Raw genomic sequence first — 8,305 nt, 5'->3', positions numbered from 1 at the left:
AATGTTTCCTCTTCCTTTCAAAATTATTTCTTTGATTCTACACTTTGTCTGTGCTGCATAATAGGGAGTGGTGGCCTCAAAAGCTGGCTGCAACTCCCTGATTCCTGACTGCTCACACCAGAACAGCAGAAGGCCTACTTCAGCTTCAGCCTTTGGCACATGCTAAGCTCACACCACTGGGGGGACCAGACATAGGTGGAGCCCAGCTCCACTGGGCCCCCAACATAAAAACATCAGAACAGCCACACTGGGTCAGACCAATGATCCATCTAGCCCAGCATCCTGTCTTCTGACAGTGGCTGGTGCCAGGTGCTTCAGAGGGAATGAATAGAATAGGGCAATTATTGAGTGATCCATCCCCTGTCATGAATTCCCAGCATCTGGCAGTCAAAGGCTTAGAGATACCCAGAGCACGGGGTTGCATCTCTGACCCTCTTGGCTCATAAACATTGATGGACCTATTCTTCATGATTTGTTTAATTCTTTTTTGAGTACAGTTATAGTTTTGGCTTTCACAACATCCCCCACCAACGAGTTTCACAGGTTGACTATGCGTTGTGTGAAGATGTACTTTCTTATCTTTGTTTTAAACCTGCTGCCTAATAATGTCATTGGGTGACTCCTGGGTCTTGTGTTTAGGTGACGGGGTAAGTAACACTTCTTTATAAACTTTCTCCATATCATTCATGATTTCATAAAACTCTACCCTATCCCCCCTTAGTCATTTAATTTCCAAGACGAACAATCCCACTCTTTTTAATTTCTCCACATATGGAAGCTGTTACATACCCTTAATCATTTTTGTTGCCCCTTCTCTGTATCTTTTCCATTTCTAATTTATCTTTTTTGAGATGGGGTGACCATAATTGCATGCAGTATTCCAGGTGTGGGCGTACCATGGATTTATATAGTGGCATTATGATATTTTCTGTCATATTATCTATCACGTTTCTAATGGTTCCTAACATTCTGTTTGCTTTCTTGAACTGCTAAGGCACATTGAGTGGATGTTTTCATTGAACTATCAACGATGACGCCAAGATCTCTTTCTTGAGTGGTAAAAGCTAATTTATACTCCATCATTTTGCATATATAATTCAGTTCATGTTTTCCAATGTTCATTACTTTTCATTTATCAACATTGAATTTCATATGCCATTTTGTTGCCCAGTCACCTAGTTTTGTGAGATCCCTTTGTAACTCTTCACAGTCTGTTTTGCACTTAACTATTTTGAGTAATTTTGTATCATCTGCAAAATTTGCCATTTCACTGTGCTTACCCTTTTTTTCCAGATCATTTATGAGTATGTTGAACACTGGTCCCAGTACAGATCCCTGAGGGACACCACTGTTTACCTCTCTCCATTCTGAAAACTGACCACTTAATCCTACCCTTTGTTTTCTGTCTTTTAACCAGTTACTGATTTATGAAAGAACCTGGCCTCTCTTCCCATGACTGCTTAGTTTGCTTAAAAGTCTTTGGTGAGGAACCTTGTCAAAGGCTTTCTGACAGTCCAAGTAGACTATATCCACTGGATCACCCTTGCCCACATTTGTTGACCCTCTTAAAGAATTCTAATAGATTGGTGAGGCATGGTTTCTGTTTACAGAAGCCGTATTGACTCTTCCCTAATAAGTCATGCTCATCTATGTGTCTGATAATTCTGTTCTTTACTATGGTTTCAACTAATGTGCCTGGTGCTAAAGTTTGGCTTACTAGCCTGTAACTGCTGGGATCACCTCTGGAGCCTTTTATAGAAATTGGTGTCACATTAGCTATCCTCCAGTCATCTGGTACAGAAGCTGATTTAAGTGATTGGTTACATACTACAAGGAAAAAGAACGAGGAGTACTTGTGGCACCTTGGAGACTAACAAATTTATTTGGGCATAAGCTTTCATGGGCTAAAACCCACTTCATCGGACGCAAGCAGTGAAAAATACAGTAGGAAGATATATATACACAGAGAACATGAAAAAATGGGTGTTGCCATACCAACTGCAACAAGACTAATCAATTAAGGTGGGCTATTATCAGCAGGAGAAAAAAAACTTTTGTAGTGATAATCAGGATGGCCCATTTCCAACAGTTGACAAGAAGGTGTGAGTAACCGTAGGGGAAAAATTAGCATGGGGAAATAGTTTTTACTTGTGTAATGACCCATCCACTCCCAGTCTTTATTCAAGCCTAAGTTAACGGTGTCCAGTGGCAAATTAATTCCAATTCTGCAGTTTCTCGTTGGAGTCTGTTTTTGAAGTTTTTTTTATTGGAGTATTGCGACTTTTAGGTCTGTAATTGAGTGACCAGGGAGGTTGACGTGTTCTCCGACTGGTTTCTGAACGTTATAATTCTTGATGTCTGATTTGTGTCCATTTATTCTTTTTCGTGGGCCATCCTGATTATCACTACAAAAGTTTTTTTTCTCCTGCTGATAATAGCCCACCTTAATTGATTAGTCTTGTTGCAGTTGGTATGGCTTTTTCATGTTCTCTGTGTATATGTATCTTCCTACTGTATTTTCCACTGAATGCATCCGATGAAGTGAGCTATAGCTCACGAAAGCTTATGCCCAAATAAATTTGTTAGTCTCTAAGGTGCCACAAGTCCTCCTCGTTCTTTTTGCTGATACAGACTAACACGGCTACCGCTCTGAAACATATTACAAGTAGTAGTTCTGCAGTTTCACATCTGAAGTCTTCAGAACTTTTGGGTGAATACCATCTGGTCCTGGTGACTTATTACAGTATTTGTGACAGTCTGAATGACTCTCTTCTGTACTGTGAGGATAGTATTATCTGCAGGCAACAGGCTTAAAAACATAAGTGTCATTTAAGCCAAATTTTTCAAACTATGGTGCCTAAGGTCAGACACCTAAATCCATATTCAGGGCACTTAAGAAGCAGCCTGGTTATAAAAGTACTGAATATCCACAAACCAGTGTGAGCTGTGGATGTTCAGCCCTCTTTAAAATAAAATAATAATAATAATGATGATAAAAAAATCAAACCACTTATTTAGGTACTTCTTCACCCTCTACTTGTGATCTCTGGGTAACTGCATCCGCAAATACAAATTCAACTCTATGCAGATGACTCAAATCTACCTCTCTGCTGCAGACCCAACTCCTTCTGTCCAAACTAAAATCTCAACCCATCTCTCTGACTTCTCCTCACAGCTGTGTGTCAGCTCAAGCGCAAGATGGCTAAAACAGAACTCTTAATCTTCCCACACCCCGAAACTCGCTCCACTACTTCTACCTCGATCACTGTGGACAATACCATCATTTTGCCTGGTTTCAGAGTAACAGCCGTGTTAGTCTGTATTCGCAAAAAGAAAAGGAGGACTTGTGGCACCTTAGAGACTAACCAATTTATTTGAGCATGAGCTTTCGTGAGCTACAGCTCACTTCATCGGATGCATACTGTGGAAACTGCAGAAGACATTATATACACAGAGACCATGAAACAATACCTCCTCCCACCCCACTCTCCTGCTGGTAATAGCTTATCTAAAGTGATCATCAAGTTGGGCCATTTCCAGCACAAATCCAGGTTTTCTCACCCTCTGCCCCCCCCCACACAAACTCACTCTCCTGCTGGTAATAGCCCATCCAAAGTGACCACTCTCTTTACAATGTGTATGATAATCAAGGTGGGCCATTTCCAGCACAAATCCAGGTTTTCTCACCCCCCCCCTCCCAAAAAACACACACACACACAAACTCACTCTCCTGCTGGTAATAGCTTATCCAAAGTGACCACTCTCCCTACAATGTGCATGATAATCAAGGTGGGCCATTTCCAGCACAAATCCAGGTTTTCTCACCCCCGCCACCCCCATACACACACAAACTCACTCTCCTGCTGGTAATAGCTCATCTTTTGATTATCATGCACATTGTAGGGAGAGTGGTCACTTTGGATAAGCTATTACCAGCAGGAGAGTGAATTTGTGTGTGTGTGGTTTTTTTTTGGGGGGGGGGGGTGAGAAAACCTGGATTTGTGCTGGAAATGGCCCACCTTGATTTTCATACACATTGTAAGGAGAGTGATCACTTTGGATAAGCTATTACCAGCAGGAGAGTGAGTTTGTGTGTGTGGTTTTTGGAGGGGGGTGGGGGGGTGAGAAAACCTGGATTTGTGCTGGAAATGGCCCACCTTGATTATCATACACATTGTAAAGAGAGTGGTCACTTTGGATGGGCTATTACCAGCAGGAGAGTGAGTTTGTGTGTGTGTGGGGGGGGGGGGGGGCGGAGGGTGAGAAAACCTGGATTTGTGCTGGAAATGGCCCAACTTGATGATCACTTTAGATAAGCTATTACCAGCAGGAGAGTGGGGTGGGAAGAGGTATTGTTTCATGGTCTCTGTGTATATAATGTCTTCTGCAGTTTCCACAATATGCATCCGATGAAGTGAGCTGTAGCTCAAGAAAGCTCATGCTCAAATAAATTGGTTAGTCTCTAAGGTGCCACAAGTACTCCTTATCATTTTTCCTGTCATTCAGGACTGTGACCTGGGCATCATCTTTTACTCAGACCTTTCTCTAGAACTCACCAGGGACTTTGCAGACTCAGCTAAACCACACAAAGACACTTCTAATGTGGAATAAGAGTGTCACATGGAGAGTTCGTGTGGAATAGCTAGTCACACTTTAGTTTATTCTGCACTAACTTCTCTGTGTAGATGAGCCTTAAGTCTTGCCAATTATTTCCGTATCATGTCTCTGATCCTACCCTTTTCTTAAACTAAAACTCTTGTCCAGGCTCTCACCTTGTATCTCGATACTACAATATCCTTTTCTCTGGCCAGGACAAATGCAATCTTGCCCCACTCACAACCATTCAGAATACTGCTGCAGAGTTAATTTTCCTAGCCCACTGTGTTGACCATGGCCTCTCTTCACATCCCTCCGCTGACTCTCTCTTCATGGTCATGTCAAACATAAGTTACTTGTCTTCATTTTCTAGGCCTTTCATGACCTATCATCTCTCATTCAGTATTCAAAGGGCAACTCACACCTCTGATCAGCCCATGATACCAGCCTCCATCTAATGCACCTTTGTGCGTTCTCCTGTGCAGCATCTCACACTTGGGAGGAGCTCCCGGTAAATGTCTGCAAAGCCAAATAATTTTTCTCCTTCAAATCCCTCCTTAAAATTCTCCTTTGATATAACTACAAAAAACTTGACAATGGTTAGGCTATTGGTGTGCTGAGACCACTGTCTATCATGCTGACCAATATTGTCTCATTGTTTCCTGTCAGTCTGCATCCATCTCTTGTCTCTTATACTTCAGTTCTAAGCTTTTTGGGGCAGGGACTGTCTTTTGTTCTAGGTTTGTACAGTGCGTAGCACAGGGGCATAGCCACAGCTGGGCCGGGGCCACCCACTTAGCATCCAGGCCCACACAAATCAGGACCAGAGCTCCCCAAATCCACAGGCTGGGATGGGGTGAGTCTTTCCAGGCGGAGGGTGTGCTTCATGGGGGTGGGTCTGGGCACGGCTGGCGCTAGGGCCGGAGCAGCAGCACACGGCACTGGCAGGAGAGGGACGCGGCCAGCCGGGCGGACAGACCCTAAGCCAGGATGGATCTTGAGCCCCGGCAGGGCCCCCCTCTACCCCATGGGGGTGCCCCGCAGCCTCATCTGCTGGTGCCTGCTGAGTGATGAGGGCTGACTGGAAGGATGGGGGGAGACAGGCCCCCCATCATTGCCTGCCCACCCAGTTTTCCTGCCCTAGCTACACCACTGGCCTAACACAATGGGGCCTGGAACTCTTATGCACTTGTACAATACAAATAATAGACAGGACTTGAACCCGGATCGTCCACATCCCAGGTGAATCCCCTAACCACTGGACTATTAGAGAAACATTTGAAGGGACTAGTTTTTGTTCTGATACAGAATGAAATCAAATATTAAAACCTCAAGATTTTTCAAGAAATGGAATTCTTATTTTCTGGCCCACCATCGCCCTAAATGAAGTCAAAGATCTTACTCCAAAACACTATAACTAGCCTCTCACTTCAGGACTCTTTTTTAGAGCTTCTCTGACCTCTCAAGGTTGTTTTTAATTTGCTTCCTGTGCCTCAGATGATTACCCATTTGGTAATGAGCTGCACCTGTGCCTTAAACAGATCACTGCTGTTCTGGCTTTTCTAGCCATTAGTAGCCAGGCAACCATCAGCATTAGTTCCTACAGAGGAATACATAGTTGCCCAATACTTCTTTTCCTAGTTTCCTTCCTGCTGGGTGGAAGAAAAGAAGCTGCAGCAAATTCAGAAAATTTAAATGCAAAAGAACACTTTACTATGTTTTTTATCATTAATTTCACCTTACCACTTATTCACATGCCTCCAGCCCGAGCCCAGAAGTCTATACAACAACGAAACATGACTGCAGCCTGACCCTGTGACCTCGAGTCAGCTGATATGGGCCCGCTGTGGGTATTTCTTTGCTGTGTAGACATACCCTAAGCATCAGGGCTCATTCTGCTTTATTCCAAATACTTAATCTACCTGGCCACAGTTTTTCTCAAGCAAGTCATCTGTTTCTGATTTGTCTTCTTACATCTGATATATATAGCTAATATTAATTCTTTGCATTTACACACTGCTTTATCATCTGTAGATCTCAGAGCACTTTACAAAAGGTGGGTAAGCACTTTAATCTTATTTTGCAATTAGCCTAAAAGCTGAGATTTGAAAAACTTTATGAGAGGCAATGTGGTCCAACGGATAAGGTATGAATCCATCACGGGTTCTGTCCCCAGCTCTGCTCCAGATTTCCCACATAATCATTAGTGAGTCACTTAAATTCTGTTCCTCAGTTGCCCCAAACACTTCACTGTTACAGTGATGTTATTGATCATTATTAGGGCTCTGTGTCTGTCACAGAGGTCGCAAAAGTCAGGAATTCCATGACTTTCTGTGACTTCTGCAGCAGCCAGTGTGTCTGACCCCATGGCTGCCCAAGCAGCTGGCTCTGGAGGTGGCCTCCAGGACAGCCCACCAGCCACTGGTCCAGCCCCCAGGCAGTGGTCCCCGGCCGGCCAGAGTAGCCGCAGTCCGTGGCCCCGGCAGCTGGTACTGCTGGCCCCAGGCGACCTCCCAGCAGCGGCTCCCCCATCCCTCCCGGACAGCTCCCCTCAGCAGTGACACCCCCCCTTGTCTCCCCAGCACTCCCCTCCCCCAAGATTTAATCATGGGTATTTTTAATACAAGTCATGGACAGGTCAGGAGCCATGAATTTTTGTGTATTGCCCGTGACCTGTCCGTGACTTTTACTAAAAATACCCGTGACTAAATCCTAGTCTTAATCATTATTTTAAAAGGGTTACTTAGGTTGTATCTTAGCCATCAGTGCTGGGCCTTAGCTGAGCCTTTATCAGTCCTTCTGGATTATGTAGCATCTGCAGTTATCAATAGTGTGACATTTTAAAGACTAAGGCCTGGATTTATGCCATTTAGATAAGCCTTGAGAGATAATTATCTGGAAATAAAAGAATGAACAAACTGTTCAGAAACTGCTTCTTCTTTCAGATGTTTTATTGTAAGGTTTTATTTTTACTGTGTGGAGGAGGGAAGTGCAGCTCTGCTTCTCCTCCAGCCTTCTTTATATGTATAGCAGGAGCCCGAAGTGCTACAGACAGGTAGTCTGTTATACACGGGAACTACCATATGATTGAAGTCAGTCATGTGCTTAAGTACCTTACTAAACTGAGGCCTTAGTTCAGAAGTGAGAAAACTGTTAAAAATCCTACATAACTTTTGTCTGCTTTTCAGTTTTTTTCCCCTTTTTTCCCCTGAATTATGCACTACCAGAAAGTGCTCATATACTACAGTGATGAGGTGATGTAAGAAGCCATATAGAATAGAACTAGTGTCTCAGACATATGGGCACTGAGGCCCAGATATTTAAGTGTTGCAGCACCCAGCATTGTAACACCTAACTGATTTAGGCTCCTAGGTGCCAAAATCCCATTGACAATTGATGGGATTTAGGCTCTTAGGAGCCTAAATCACTCTTGCAAATGGTCTTTATGCTCCTAAATCTATGAAGTATTGCAACACTGAGCACAGCAGCACTTATGTCCTTTTAAAAATCTGCTTCCTGGTGGCTTGCCAAAATATCACTTTTTTAATATTAAAAATAATTGATACTGAACGCACCCATGATAGAGTTTCAACTTCCTTCTGATAAGGTTAGGTTGACAGTACGGAATGTAAAACCTGATTGCCACATAAGCTTTAAATCTACACCAGCATTTTCCCACTTTCAAATACTTATTACTTCACTGGACATT

Source organism: Chelonia mydas, chromosome 1 (genome assembly GCF_015237465.2).
Source record: "Chelonia mydas isolate rCheMyd1 chromosome 1, rCheMyd1.pri.v2, whole genome shotgun sequence".
NCBI classification, from domain to species: Eukaryota; Metazoa; Chordata; order Testudines; family Cheloniidae; genus Chelonia; species Chelonia mydas.
This window is presented reverse-complemented; position numbering follows the sequence as displayed.